The following is a 14,668-nucleotide window of genomic DNA, read 5'->3' on the forward strand; positions in this document are numbered from 1 at the left end:
TAAATCTACAGGAATGAAACCCAAGATTGGAAAAGAGTACCTGAAAAGAACGAGAAAACTGTTAGAAACAAAGCTATAATAGAAATTTAATTACAGGAATACCTGGGCAGTATCGCTAATAAGGTACTCTGGACCATTCATAGGATGGACTAAAGAAGAACTTAGACAGCTTGATCAGAGGACAAGGAAATTAATGATGATGCACAATTCATTACAGCCAAAAGGCGATACTGACCAACTCTATGTGAAAAGGAACGGAGAAAGGAGACTTATAAACGTAGAAGACTGTAGAAAGCACACACACACACACACGCACACAAACACACACACATACACACACACATACAAAAAAAAAAGACCTGGAAAAGTACATAAGTCAGAACACACACAAAAAATGATCACTGCAGCGAGAGACACCATCAAGAATATCAATACAGGAAACAATGAAACCAGAAACAAAAAGACAAGAAAAGGAAAGTGGAAAGAGAAAAAACTACACAGAATAACAAAAGAAGAGAACCATGAAAGCACGTGAACGTGGCTAAGAAAAGGACATATGAACAAAGAAATAGAATCCCTACTGACAACTGCACAGAACAACACAGTTAAAACCAACCACATTAAAGCTGAAATAGATAAAACACAAGAAAGCAGTAAATGTAGACTCTGTGGACAGAGAGAGATAAAACGGTAAACCACATAATAAGTGAATGCAGCAAACAAGCCTTAAATGAATATAAGGGTAGGTATGACTTCATGGGGAAGACAATACACTAAGAACTCTGCAGACGACTACACCTTGAACATGCTAATAAACGATTCAAACACAAACCAGAGACAATACAGGCAAACGAAAACCACAAAATCCTTTGAGACATAGTGATACAAACGGATAAGCCCGTCCAAGCAAAAAAAAAAAAAAGAAAGAAAGAAAGAAAAAAAACGGATGTCATAATAATTAACAAGAAGAAAAAAAGCTTCCAAATTGTAGATTTTGCCATACTAGCAGTCCACAGGGTGAAGATCAAAAAGACAGAAAAATGAAATAAATATGCGGAACTTGCCAGAAAACGTAAAAGAATATTGAAACCAGAAGAAAATCAATATAATATCAATAATTGTACAAGCATAAGGGACGTATCAAAAAATTTGGGTAAAAGACTAAGAGAGATTGGAATTAACGGGAAGACTGCGATTATGCAACGAATGGTAATGCTGAAAACAGCTGAAATCTTAAGGAAAACCCTTGAGTGCAGAAACTAGTCCATGTTAGCAGCACATTCTGACAGTGTATATATATAAACTGCAACAGAAGTCAAGCAAAAAGACGCAACCAAAAGAACTGGTACACCTAAAATGAAAAGTGCCTATTTCCCCCATCCTCTCCTCCTTTTTCCTCTCCCCTCCCTTTCCCCCTCTCCCTCCCTTTCTCCCCCAAAAAACTGGCATCAGCATGACTGGCACTGTATCAAATAGTCGAAGGGTCAAGGTGAATAGAAAGACCGAGGAGACAAAGCACTAACCAGGCTTCCACTGGATGAGTGCAAAGAGAACTGGCACCTTGGCGAGGCTTATTACTACTCAAATTCCAGTGAAGACGAATGGCCGCTATTAATGAGAAATCAATGATAAACGGTTGTTGTGATAATGCAAATGAATTTGCAAATGGTGTCGAAAGAGGTGGGGAATACTGGAAATCTTGGGAGACTTGTTGTCACTTAGACTCCAGAGAACACCACAACTTGTTCTGAAAGAGAATTCTTTGATGATGGCCTGTGCGAAAACTTCTAGTGAGTGAGATAATAATAATAATAATAATAATAATAATAATAATAATAATAATAATAATAATAATAATATGCATTGATTACTTGAACCTTGGAAAGACTGACATATTACTACTCAAATTTTATAGAAGACCAAGTCATTACTAGTGAGAAATCAATGGTAAATGGCTGTTGAAATAACACAAAGTTAGTTGCAACGGTTATTGAGAAAGATGGGGAATGCTGGAAATCTGGGGAAAGTTATTGTCCCATGGACTCCAGGGAACACCACTTGTTATTGCTAGTGAGCAATCACAGATAATAACTTGTTTGAAAATATTTAGCGAGCAAATAATAATAATAATAATAATAATAATAATAATAATAATAATAATATTCTATGCTGGGATTCTGTTGTGATGTCAGGATTATGCAATCCTCAACCGCGTCTCTCTTGAACTGGTATTGCTTAAGTCCTATGGAAAAGAGAAGCCCAGATCAACTGGAAAACGTCTAGATGAGCAGAGAAAGACTGGTTAAACGGGAAATATACTTTCTTTGACTTTTCTCATATACAATTAAGTTCATTAGCACATGCCCACCTGTCCAAACATGCCGCCCCCTTCTTAAACTTAAATCGTTTTGCTTACTTTCCTCATGTCTTTGCCATTTTTTGACAAACCAGTTCCCCACGCGATTGTCCTCACTAATGTTTTCATTGTAGTTTTTAAAGAAAAGCACCGAATGATTAAACAAATGGAATTTTCAAATAAATGTATTAAAAAAAAAAACAACGAAAAAGGAAATGCTATTTTTAAGATACGTCCATTCAATATGTGCGTTCAGCGAGGAAAATAATACTGCAAATTTAAGTGCGACAGACCAATAAAAATATTATTTTAACTGAAGTCTAACACAACTATGAAAACTGCTATTTCAAAATTGAATGTAACAGACTGATAAAAATGTTATTTCAAACGAAAGTGTAACAGATCGGCTCAAATGCTATTTCAAATGTAAGTGTGACACACCAACGAAAATAATATTTCAAACGTAAGTGTGACACACCAACAAAAATACTATTTCAAATGTGTGACACACCAAAGAAAATATTATTTCAAATGTAAGTGTGACACACCAACAAAAATACTATTTCAAATGTAAGTGTGACAGTCAAATGAAAATGCTGTTTCAAACTAGAATGTAAGAGTTTGATAAAAATGCTATTTCAAATTTAATGTAACAAACTAATGAAAACGGTATTCAAAACTTAAGTGTAACCAACTGATGAAAATTTTTATTTAAAACTTGAATGTGACAGACTGACGAAAACATTATTTCTAACTTATGTATGCCAGAACCTTTTAGTTTGTGTAATCTATAATACACTGCATTCATGCAATCTGCACGTTTATCAGCAATTAGTATGCTGTTAACCTGAAGTGTGACAGAATGAACGATGGAGAAGAGATTAAGAAGGACGCATCTAAAAGATGAATTCATTTCCTGAAAAATGACTCAACACTAATACAACTGACCACTTGAACTTTGTCTCTCTCTACTCAAAAAGCTAAAAAAAAAAAAAAAAAAATTTCTTCATTCTCAAGGTGAGTGCATTTCCTTTGAAGTTCAACTAACTGAAGCCATCGAGTATTTTGACAGGTTAAAGAGTACGGTCATAATTTCAAGGAGAATGTTCGAAAGAATGAAAAGAAATAAATCAAAAGAATAAGCACAAGAGCTTTACAAACAAAGGCGGAATTACTAAAAAAAAAAATGAAAAGTGTGAAAGATAAAAAGCAAAACATAATATAGATTAGTGTCTGCCTGAAACCGAAACTATGTCATATTTATTTTGTGTATACAGCACAATCACAACACAGCAGTTCGTATTAGATCATCGAACTTGGTCAGTACTAAAAAATGAGCGATCATTTAGGAATACCAGGCGCTGTATGCAGGAGCTCTCTGCTAATCTCTTCATCGTCCTAAACTTCTCCTTGCCAATGGAATCAAGCAGTGCCATTTCAGGAGAAGTGTGGTTAGTGATTGCACAACACTTGCTTTACAATTGACTTTCTGCACAGGCACCTTTACATGGGTATCCATTGTCTCTCGAGACTGAACAGAGGTCCGCATTTGTTGTAATCTGACTATCAGACAGACATCTGTGTGTTTGTTCTTATTGATAACATTGGTGCTACAAAATTAAACATACATAACACATCACTTTATGTGTCCCAGGCCTAATTAAGAAAGCAACAACTTTTACTCGAAACTCAACATTATCCATCAACATTGTCTCCTGGTTCTAACGCTTCTCTAACAGCTTAATGTCTTTTTTTTGTAGAAAAATCCGTCTTTGACCTGAAAATATTACTCAGTGTCCGACATCATCTTTTTCTTGCAGACAAATTTTGTTTCCTGGAACATTTTTGGGGGGTCTGCAAACAGGTATCTGTGGTCAGATTTATAGAATAGAGTGGATTCAAAAAATATCCGAAGCGCAATTCGGGTAGCTTTTTGGGTTTTTTTTCCATCATTGCGATCAACTTGTGATATAGTATATTTTCCTTGTGAAAAGCACTTTTTCTTCTTCATTTGTGGCCGTTTTCCCCTACAAATACACCAGTAATGTTATGTAATATTCGCTATGCCAATTTTAACGCTCACATTCCAGTTAGTGCAAAACAGTCGGACTGATTTTTGTCTTCGGAGATCACATCCCATGTTAATTGTTTGACATTTAAAAATCAATTTCAGCGCTTTCTTTTACAGATCCCCCCACTCTAAGACTTCTGTGTAACGTCATGAAAACAGCAACATAGAACCATTTCTACAAAGAGCACAGATGAAAATGTCTAGTGTCTTCCAGACTGTCAACTCATCCCACTTTCAATTTATATTTTTGTGTACATTTCCACTAAAAAGAATAAAAACAATCCAAGTCTAAACAATTATTCAATGGTTAAGCTTCTAAACTTGCTCTATTTATATGATGTTAGGTATATTTGTACATTCTTATCTACCCCTATGTATAGGATTCACTTCTAAATTAATTGATCAATCGTTATGAATTCGGAAACACACCTGCTAAGCGTAATTGTTAGAGCCTATATTTATTTCTTTTACTTTATGGAGCCTATATTTATTTCTTTTACTTTAGTGCAATATATAATGTTAGATATGTGTATATTTCTATACATTGCGATGTATAGAATTCACTTCTAAATTAATTGATCGATCATTATGAATTTGGAAACACAGCTGCTAGGCATAAGTGTGGAGAATGTGGGTTATATTAGTTTAATTTAGTCTCATGCAACGTGGGCCAAGAAATGGGAGACCCTTCATGAACAGTTAAATAACTCTGTATGTTGTGAAATTTTAATTAATTAATAAATATGCAAATGATATATATATATATATATATATATATATATATATATATATATATATAATTTACATATTTATTAATTCATGAGACATCAGTTAATAAATATGTAAATTTATATGTATATATATATATATATATATATATATATATATATATATATATATATATATATATATAATATATATTAGGGATTAGATATGAATTAATAAATGTGTAAATTATATACACACACATATATATATATACATATACATATATATATACATATATATATATATATATATATATATATATATATATATATAGTAAGTTATAAAATATATATGGCGATTAAGCTACACTGAATATTCCGTGGAATATTCAGTGTAGCTTAATTGCCATATATATTTTATAACTTACTAACTAGCGCTACCTACGTATTAAGCACTGTTGAAGTAAATACTTAAAGTTTACACATAAATTTATACTTTCGAATATTATTTTTATGTGAATAAATGAAGTTGTTATATATATATATATATATATATATATATATATATATATATATATATATATATATATATATATATATATATATATATATATTAAATCCCCGAAACAGTGTTTCATGGTAAACAACTGATGATCCCTTGAAAAATAAATTATTGGTATTATAGTAAATTCGAGAGCGAGTTGATGCAGTGCTTGCAGGTGATTAAATGACTTACTAACTAGATGGTTTTCTAACGAATGATAAAAAATATTTTTTGTATAGTTTTAAAGGTTAAAAACTTCAAAGACTATATATATATATATATATATATATATATATATATATATATATATATATATATATATATATATACAATTTACTATATTTATGAATTCATGTCTAATACCTAATATATATAATAAATATAAAAAATTACATCTTTATTAACTGATGTCTAATACCTAGTGTTTAAATTTCACAACATACATGTTTATTTACGAAACTTTTACTTTTTATACTTATTTATTTTTATTTACTATACTTTACTACACTAAAAAAGACCGAAGTATCGGTCGAAAATATGTCCTTCTAAAAATAATTAAAAAAAAAATTTTTTCATAATAATATTTTGTATTCCTGCACGTCACCAATAGAAAACGAATGCAGAAAAGTTATAAACTTTTGTACTTTTTGTATTCTTCTTTTTTTACATTTTCATATATATATATATATATATATATATATATATATATATATATATATATATATATATATATAAAATAAAAATGACAATTAAATTACAATTTTTTGCCTTATATTTTTGCTCTATATTTTTTTGCGCCTTTTAACATCTTTTTGCCTGAATCATTTTGACATTTGCTTTTCTATTTTATATCTAATTCTATCACGATTTAATTTTTTTCCTCTTCTTCTTCCCTGATCTTTTTTTTCTTCTTCTTCTTCTTCCCTGATCTTTCTTATTTACATTATGTCTCGGCAGCCGTGTGAAAAGCATATCTTATTTTTCTTTTATTAATATTATTGGAATTTTTCCCCTTTTCCTTGTACATATTTGTGAATTATTCCATAGATTTAGGCCTTTTGGATTATTTTGGACCATCTTCCAATTACGTGATTTCCTTGAATTTTACTTGTGCAAATGGAAATTCAATTAACTTTCTTGGAGTTATATCTTTGGATTTTACCGTCATTGGATTATTTACCGTTCACCAGACTATCCATCACGTGTAATCACCTTTTTCTTCACCATATTCCCTATGCTTCACTTTTTGTTATCAAGTAAGATCTTTGACTTACTTGCAGTTTCATCAAATACTTTTGTATGCAAAATCCGATCATGCATTTTGCTAATTCCTACCCTCTGATGAGAAGGAAAGTATTTCTTCGAAACTCCGTGGATTATGGACTATCCACATCAAGTGTTTCCTTTTCAGATTAAATATGTTTTTAACTCTTTTTCAAAGTGTTTTTTAACATGTTTTATTAACTGTTTGTATATATATATATATATATATATATATATATATATATTAACTGTTTGTGTGTATATATATACATATATATATAACTGTTTGTATATATAACTGTTTGTATATATATATATTAACTGTTTGTATATATATATATATATGTTAACTTGTATATATATATATATATATATATATATATATGTATATATATATATATAACTGTTTGTATATATAATTGTTTGTATATATATTAACTGTTTGTATATATATAAATATATATATATATATATATATATATATATATATATAAATTGGAACATTAATTGGAATATTAATTTGTATCCTCCATGCATGCTCAAATATACATTTATACATTTAATTTCATTATTTTTTTAAATTTTGCTGTCCATGTGAATAGATGGTAGCAAATACCATTAGAGCTAAATGTTTTGGCTTTGATTCTAGCTGATGGCACCCAAGTCATTTTTGTTTTAACTTTTGAAATCACTACCATATATTAGGTACAATATTGTGATAAGAACTTACCCATCCGTTCGTAATGGATTCTTCTAATTATTATAAAAAACCCAACTCTAATACTCCTGTGGAGAATTATCATGACCTGATGTGAGACTGCTGAAAAACTTTTCTTTGTATTCACCTTCTAAAAGCCCTTTTCTCGAGCAAAGGACAAAATTAAAAATCAGGTACGACACACTAGAACAAACGAAAAAGACGATAAAGACATACGTAAGTATGTGCTGGTGAAAATGTTTAATAAAACGTGAAGTTTTAGTAAGATTCTGGATTAGACTTATCAATCATTAATTTATATATAAAAAAAAAATATATATCATGATAAAGTTTTGCAAAGCAGCCAGAATGATGACTGCCTCAAAAATAAAATTTGAAGGTGAGTTAATCACTAATGTTACATTTAACGGTACCACAAAAAATTAAAAGTGTTTGTGTTAAGAAATACAGGAACAAAGTCAGACAGATTCGAACTCTAATAATACGCCACCAGTATTCAAAAAAAAAAAAGAGAAAAGAAATATATCGTTCGTCTTGTTGGAGCTTGAAATACTTGTAAAATGTAGCATCCTATCGAATAGTGACTTCAATCGATGGACAGTCCCTACTATCTATGCCAAAAAGAAATCAAAAGAAATGCACGTTTGCACCAACTTCTCCACTGGTTTAAACTCAGTACTAAAATACTACTATTACCCACTTCCTAGCCTTGAAGAATTTTTCACTAACCTAAACGGAGGAAAGGTCTTCTCTAAAGTCGATAGTGACGCATATCTTCAAATTCCGCTTGAGGAAAATAGCTTGAAGTTGCTTTGTATTACCACCTATAAGGGATTATTCAAATTTGAAAGGTTAGATTTTAGAGTCAAGGTAGCGCATGCTAGTTTTCAAGAAATTATGGATACTGTTGAGCAGCCTTGATTTTACGGTAGCATACGTACATGATATAATCATAATAAGTTTTAAGATAAAAGAATGAGAATGCGATTTCTCCATGGAAGAAATAAAATACTTGAGACATATCATCGACAAGAATGGTAGAAGACTGGATTTGGAAAAGGCCACAGCTATAAAGGATATGTCGGCTCCCAAAAATATTACAGAATTACAAAAATTTCAGGATTAACAAACTATTGCCAGAAACTCATTCTCAATATGCATGACATCCAGACCTCACTAAACGAACTACTAAAAAGGGACAGTATGGAAATGGATACCTGAATGTTAGACTTATTCCTCACTCACTATGATAAAAAAACTAGATATCAAAGCCGCTAGCGATGCAAAAGTAAAACAACCTATTCAAGATTTTTGCTTTCGGCAGAAAAGCACTATTCAAGAACCGATATTTACATTGACGGTTTTTATACTGCAGACCGACCATAAATCTGTTTTGTCAATATTTGGGACGAAAAAAAGGCTACCCATCTGCACAGTGAATAAATTGCTGAGGTGAAGCACTATTCTGCTGAATTGAATTTTCAAGTTAGAGTACCTCTCCTCCGAGCAGATCAGACATGTGGACAGACTTTTAAGATTAGTTCTAAGACAGAGCAAACCTCTCGATGACCCAGTAATTGCTTTCTTATGTACCTATTGTGAAGTTAAAACTATGATGTAAAATACTATCAGAGACTTTCTGGTCACACTACATGAAATTAAACGTGAAGTACAAAAAGACAAATTTATTAGTGTTGTGAAACAGATAATTACAAATAAAGATCAGCAATACAAGACAGTTTTTTATGTGTGATGAAATTCAACTATACAGCGACAGGGTCGTCATACCAAAAATATTAAAAATCATGATAATGAAAGATTTCCATATGAGTCATGCAGGAATAAACATGGTCGGCTCATGCTAGGGTGTTGCCTTGATGGCAAAGGCATCCCCAATTTTAAATCTTGACCCAAAACAGACCAACCCTGGTCTAGAATTAATATTTCATGAGGCTACTGGAGGGTTGGTATTACCTAACGGTAGTGGGCAGCTACACAAAATGGCCAGAAGTGCTTAGATGTAAGAGATCTACTACAGGGTAGTTATTAATTTCCTCCATGAATTATTTGCTTGGTTTAAAGATGTCGATTGTTTAGTAAGTGACAGCAGGACTCAATTTAGTCCACGGACTTCTAGAAGTTCTGTGAGACTTTCCAAATTAAACATGCCACAACTTCCTAGTATCACCCGCGATCAAACAGGGAAGTGGAACATTTTGTTGATGCTTTGAAACGAGCACACAAAAAAACATGCTACACACCTACAGAAACGGCACTGGAACAGTTTCTGCAAGTCTATAGGATCACACCTAACCCTAATATACGATCAGCAATGTATCCAGTGGAGACTATGTCCCAGCAAAAGATAAGATTCGTATTTGAAAAACTATTGCTACAGCAAACAAAATTGAGAAGGCCGACTATTGGGCCTAAGAAACGCCATGACCCAGGAGAAAGTTTTCTACAGAACTTACAAAAACAACACATCTTTCTAGAAACTGAGCACAATAGACAAAAGAATCGGAAATATGGTGTACATCATTTAAAGTCCTAAACCAAATAAAAAAGTATCTGTTGGACAATACAACTATGCACCTCTTGAAAAAAGGCTATTGAGACGATATGTGACACTTTTGACATTGAACAACCCTAAGCAGCTCAAAAATGCTGCCGATTGGGAGGGAAAAGACAGTTCATAGATCCTTTAACTATCTACCCAAAAAGAAAACGGTACTAGTATCCCTTGCAGAATAAATGCTTGGGAGGTAGGTGTTACGGGGATTTATCCATTCAATCATAATGTCCTCTTCTAATCATTACAAAAACCTCGAATCTAATACTCTTACGGGGAATTATTGTGACCTGACACAAAACTACAGACTGTCGAAATAACAGTCGGAAAATGCTGACAACCTTTTCTTTGCATTCATCTTCATGTAGAATGTATTTTTTCTACCTAAACCTGCTGTTCGAGTCTTCTTTAAAACCATATTCCTTTAGAATTGGCTCTGTAATAATAAATACAAAATCTGCATAAATTAAAATATATTTACACATATTTTACCGCCAATAGTTTTAAGACTATCCATTCTGTATGAGCACTGTCACTATAGCAAGCAATTGCAACCTACTATAGAACATCATGGTGAAACGGTCCCAATGCAGAGGGAACTTATGATCAATGATCTCTAATGTCTGCAAAAACAGACCTGATAAATGAATATATATATATATATATATATATATATATATATATATATATATATATATATATATATATATATATATATATATATATAATTATTAGGGAGGGTACAAAACTATATTATAGCTGTTGAAAGGAAAGAATTAGTTTTTTTTTTGTATCCATGGTAAAAAGAAGGACGGAGGGAAAACATTCAATGGAGGTCAAAAAAAAAATTACTAAATAAGGGGGTAGAGTCAGCCGACCGGGTTTTGCCCTCACTTTTCAAAGCCGGGTCGAGAGTTTCTTTTTTTTTTTTTTTTTTTTTTGTATATGGAAATGAATTCAACGACTGAACAACTAAAAAAAAATTAAAATATTCGTAAGGAAAAAAAAAAAAATGGGGGAACGACTAAAATAAATCTATCATTATGATAATTATATAATGGAGAGGAAACGCCTTAAAGACTTTTGAGTCCGTACGTCATTGCACCCATTTTTTATGATTCTGAACCGATTCCGATACACCAGAACATTCCAATTTTTTCGATTCCAGATTCTGATTAATTGTCCCAACACGAATATATATATATATATATATATATATTCTTGATCTGTCATTATATATATATATATATATATATATATATATATATATATATATATATATATATATACTAGCATTTCGGCCCGGCGTTGCCCGTGTATTTGGAGGTGTATGCTGACAACAAACAAAAAAACGGTCAATTTTTTTTAATTTGACCCCTATTATGACCCCTTAACATTTATATTTTTCGGCTCAAATCAAGTTATTAAGTTAGATCCATGTCCAAGGAATCTATATCTAAAATTTCAAGTGCATAGACCAAAAATTGTCGGAGGAGTTTGGTAGAGTTCTCAAAGGTCAAATCGTTGAACTTTGATCCCTTAATCGCAAAATTTCTGGCCAAAAACCGATCACATCGGTTTTATCAAATCTCAGTACCCTATAAATCAAATTTCGAGTCTGTAGACTAAAAATTGACAGAGTTATTGTGTATGGAAATGTACACACACACACATACACTGTCACTTTTATATATATATATATATATATATATATATATATATATATATATATATATATATATATATATATATATATATTGTCACGACCCAGTTAATGGATGACCGAATTGATTGGCAATCAGATCGAGACACATTAATTTATTTTATTTGATGTCCAATGTCTCATATTTATCTTCGGTTAATCGTCGGATGTCGAATCAACCAGCGAAATATATCATTAAGAGGAATGGAACAACAGAGCAATAAATAATGACGAAACAAACACTCAATCAAAGTTTAAAATTCAAGGAAGACTTTTATATACAAAAAAAAAAAGAAGAAAAAGCTCCGATAAAAAGAATGAGTGAGATAGACGTATTTTTGGGGATGTTTGCCAGATGTATGCGACATGCAATTACAGTACAATATATATAGAAGTTTGTGGATAAGAAAAGATATTGGCATGAGATAGGCCAAACTTAGCTGTTTTGTCCGTTAGGGTAAACACGGATCATAAGTTAGCAAACACAATATCCAAGAAAAAAGTTGAGATGGCGAAAGTCTATCTCTTCCTCGAATCTTAGTTCCAAAGACGAATATATGTGAGTTCAATCGACAATACGATTGTATTTGAATAATAATCCGCAAGTTAATTAATTCAAATCTCAATCAGATTAAATGCTGAGTTCAATCGACAATACGATTGTATTTGAATAATCATCCGCAATTCAATTGATTCAAATCTTAATCTTCGATGAGGTTCGATTCTCGGAGATAATGTTTGTACACCGGGCTGTCTCGCTTCTTTTCGCCAACTGTTTATTTCTTATTTTCAAAACCCTCGTGGTCCGCTTTTCCCGCCACAAATGTTCGCTGTGTGGTTGCCATGACGATGTATTTCCGCTCGTTACGGCGATATTCACACCCAACCTCTGTCCCACTTCCCTCAGCCAAGTGTCTGCCACGCCACATCATTTACAGAGAGAGAGGGGGTTATCTGGCTCATTAGATTTTAAGAAGATATATATATATATATATATATATATATATATATATATATATATATATATATATATATATATAGAAAGTAAGTCTTAACGCCAGATAGATAGATAGAGAGGTAGAGGGATTGAATGTTCGTTTTGCTCTGACGTCACAATATATATATATATATATATATATATATATTAGCCCGGGTATTTGGATGTGTATGTTGAGCAAAAAAAAAAAACTTGGTAGTAGGAAGGCAGGATCGAACCTGTACTGCAAAGGAGGAAAAGAACGGGGTAAAACCTAACGTTTATGCTGTTACGACCACCGCCAAACTGGAAGCAACATTTTTTAAAATTAAGGCTAGACAATCTAAAGGAGAGGATAATTTTCAAAAATATCGGCGAAAAAGTTACCCCCCCCCAGTAGAAAAGTGCCTAGTTGAATGGGAAGATATTAATGTTTTTAGCCAATTTTTCGATATTTGTCATATGAAAGGTCGAACTCTAAAACGATACCGACCTTGGTAAAATCCGTCGCCTCTATTAAAAGTGTAAGGCAGACATGCAAACATACATACATACATACATACATACATTTATATATTGGTAACTAAAAATTTTCGACCCAAACTGATGAAAAAGCTTGCCCTATCTCTGAATACCCTTGATGTAAAATTTCAAATATTTAGACCAGAAATTGTCTGAGTAATTTGGAAGAGACCGCAGAGGTCAATTTTTTTAAAACTTTGCCCCCCTATTATGACCCCTTAAAATTTATTGTTTTTGGCTCAAATCAAGTTATTAAGTTAGATCCATGTCCAAGGAACCTATATCTAAAATTTCAAGTGCGTAGACCCAAAATTGTCGGAAGAGTTTGGTAGAGTTCTCAAAGGTCAAATCGTTGAACTTTGATCCCTTAATCGCAAAATTTCTGGCCAAAAAACCGATCACATCGATTTTTCTAAATCTCAGTACCCTGTATATCAAATTTCGAGTCTGTAGACTAAAACTTGACAGAGTCATTGCGTAGGGAAATGTATACAGACACACAGACACACAGGCACTCTCAGACACACACACACACACACACACACACACACAGACACGTTCACTTTTATATATATATATATATATATATATATATATATATATATATATATATATATATATATATATATAATATGACAGATCAAGAATAATATTATACTGTGAATCAAAGTCAATTAAAGTCAATTTCGGAGTAAAATAAATCTTAGACATGTTTCTAGAAACAATTTAGAAAATACTTAAACATCTTCAGAATCAAATAACAACTTGGATTTGTTTAAGTATGCTGAGAATGTTTCCAGAAACATGTGTAAGATTTATTACTCTCTGAAACTGACATTTAATCACAGTTGGACATAACTCTGATCTGTCATTTTATTTATTTATATCTCTATTACATCCCTATCGCTTTGGAAGATGTGCTGGTACTGCTCGTCCAATTAATAGCTGGAAATGTATTGAGTTCTCTGAGAATGGTCTGTAGAAATTGGAAGTGGTAGACTCATTTTGCTATCTTAGAATTAAGTTTTAAACAAAAACAATTAAAAGAATCGTTTTTGGCATCGGAAAAATGCACCAATTCTTTATGATTTGGATAACGATTCCAATACGACAGAATGTTCTAATTTTTCTGAATCCTGATTCTGATTTCGAGTAATTGTCCCAACATGTGCAAGCTACATCTGATTTGCACTGGCGGATGTTATAATTTACATTCGATCTTGCAAGTACGGACAAC

The sequence above is a fragment of the Euprymna scolopes genome, chromosome 16 (genome assembly GCF_053919585.1).
Source record: "Euprymna scolopes isolate OS-2025 chromosome 16, ASM5391958v1, whole genome shotgun sequence".
Classification (NCBI taxonomy): Eukaryota; Metazoa; Mollusca; class Cephalopoda; order Sepiida; family Sepiolidae; genus Euprymna; species Euprymna scolopes.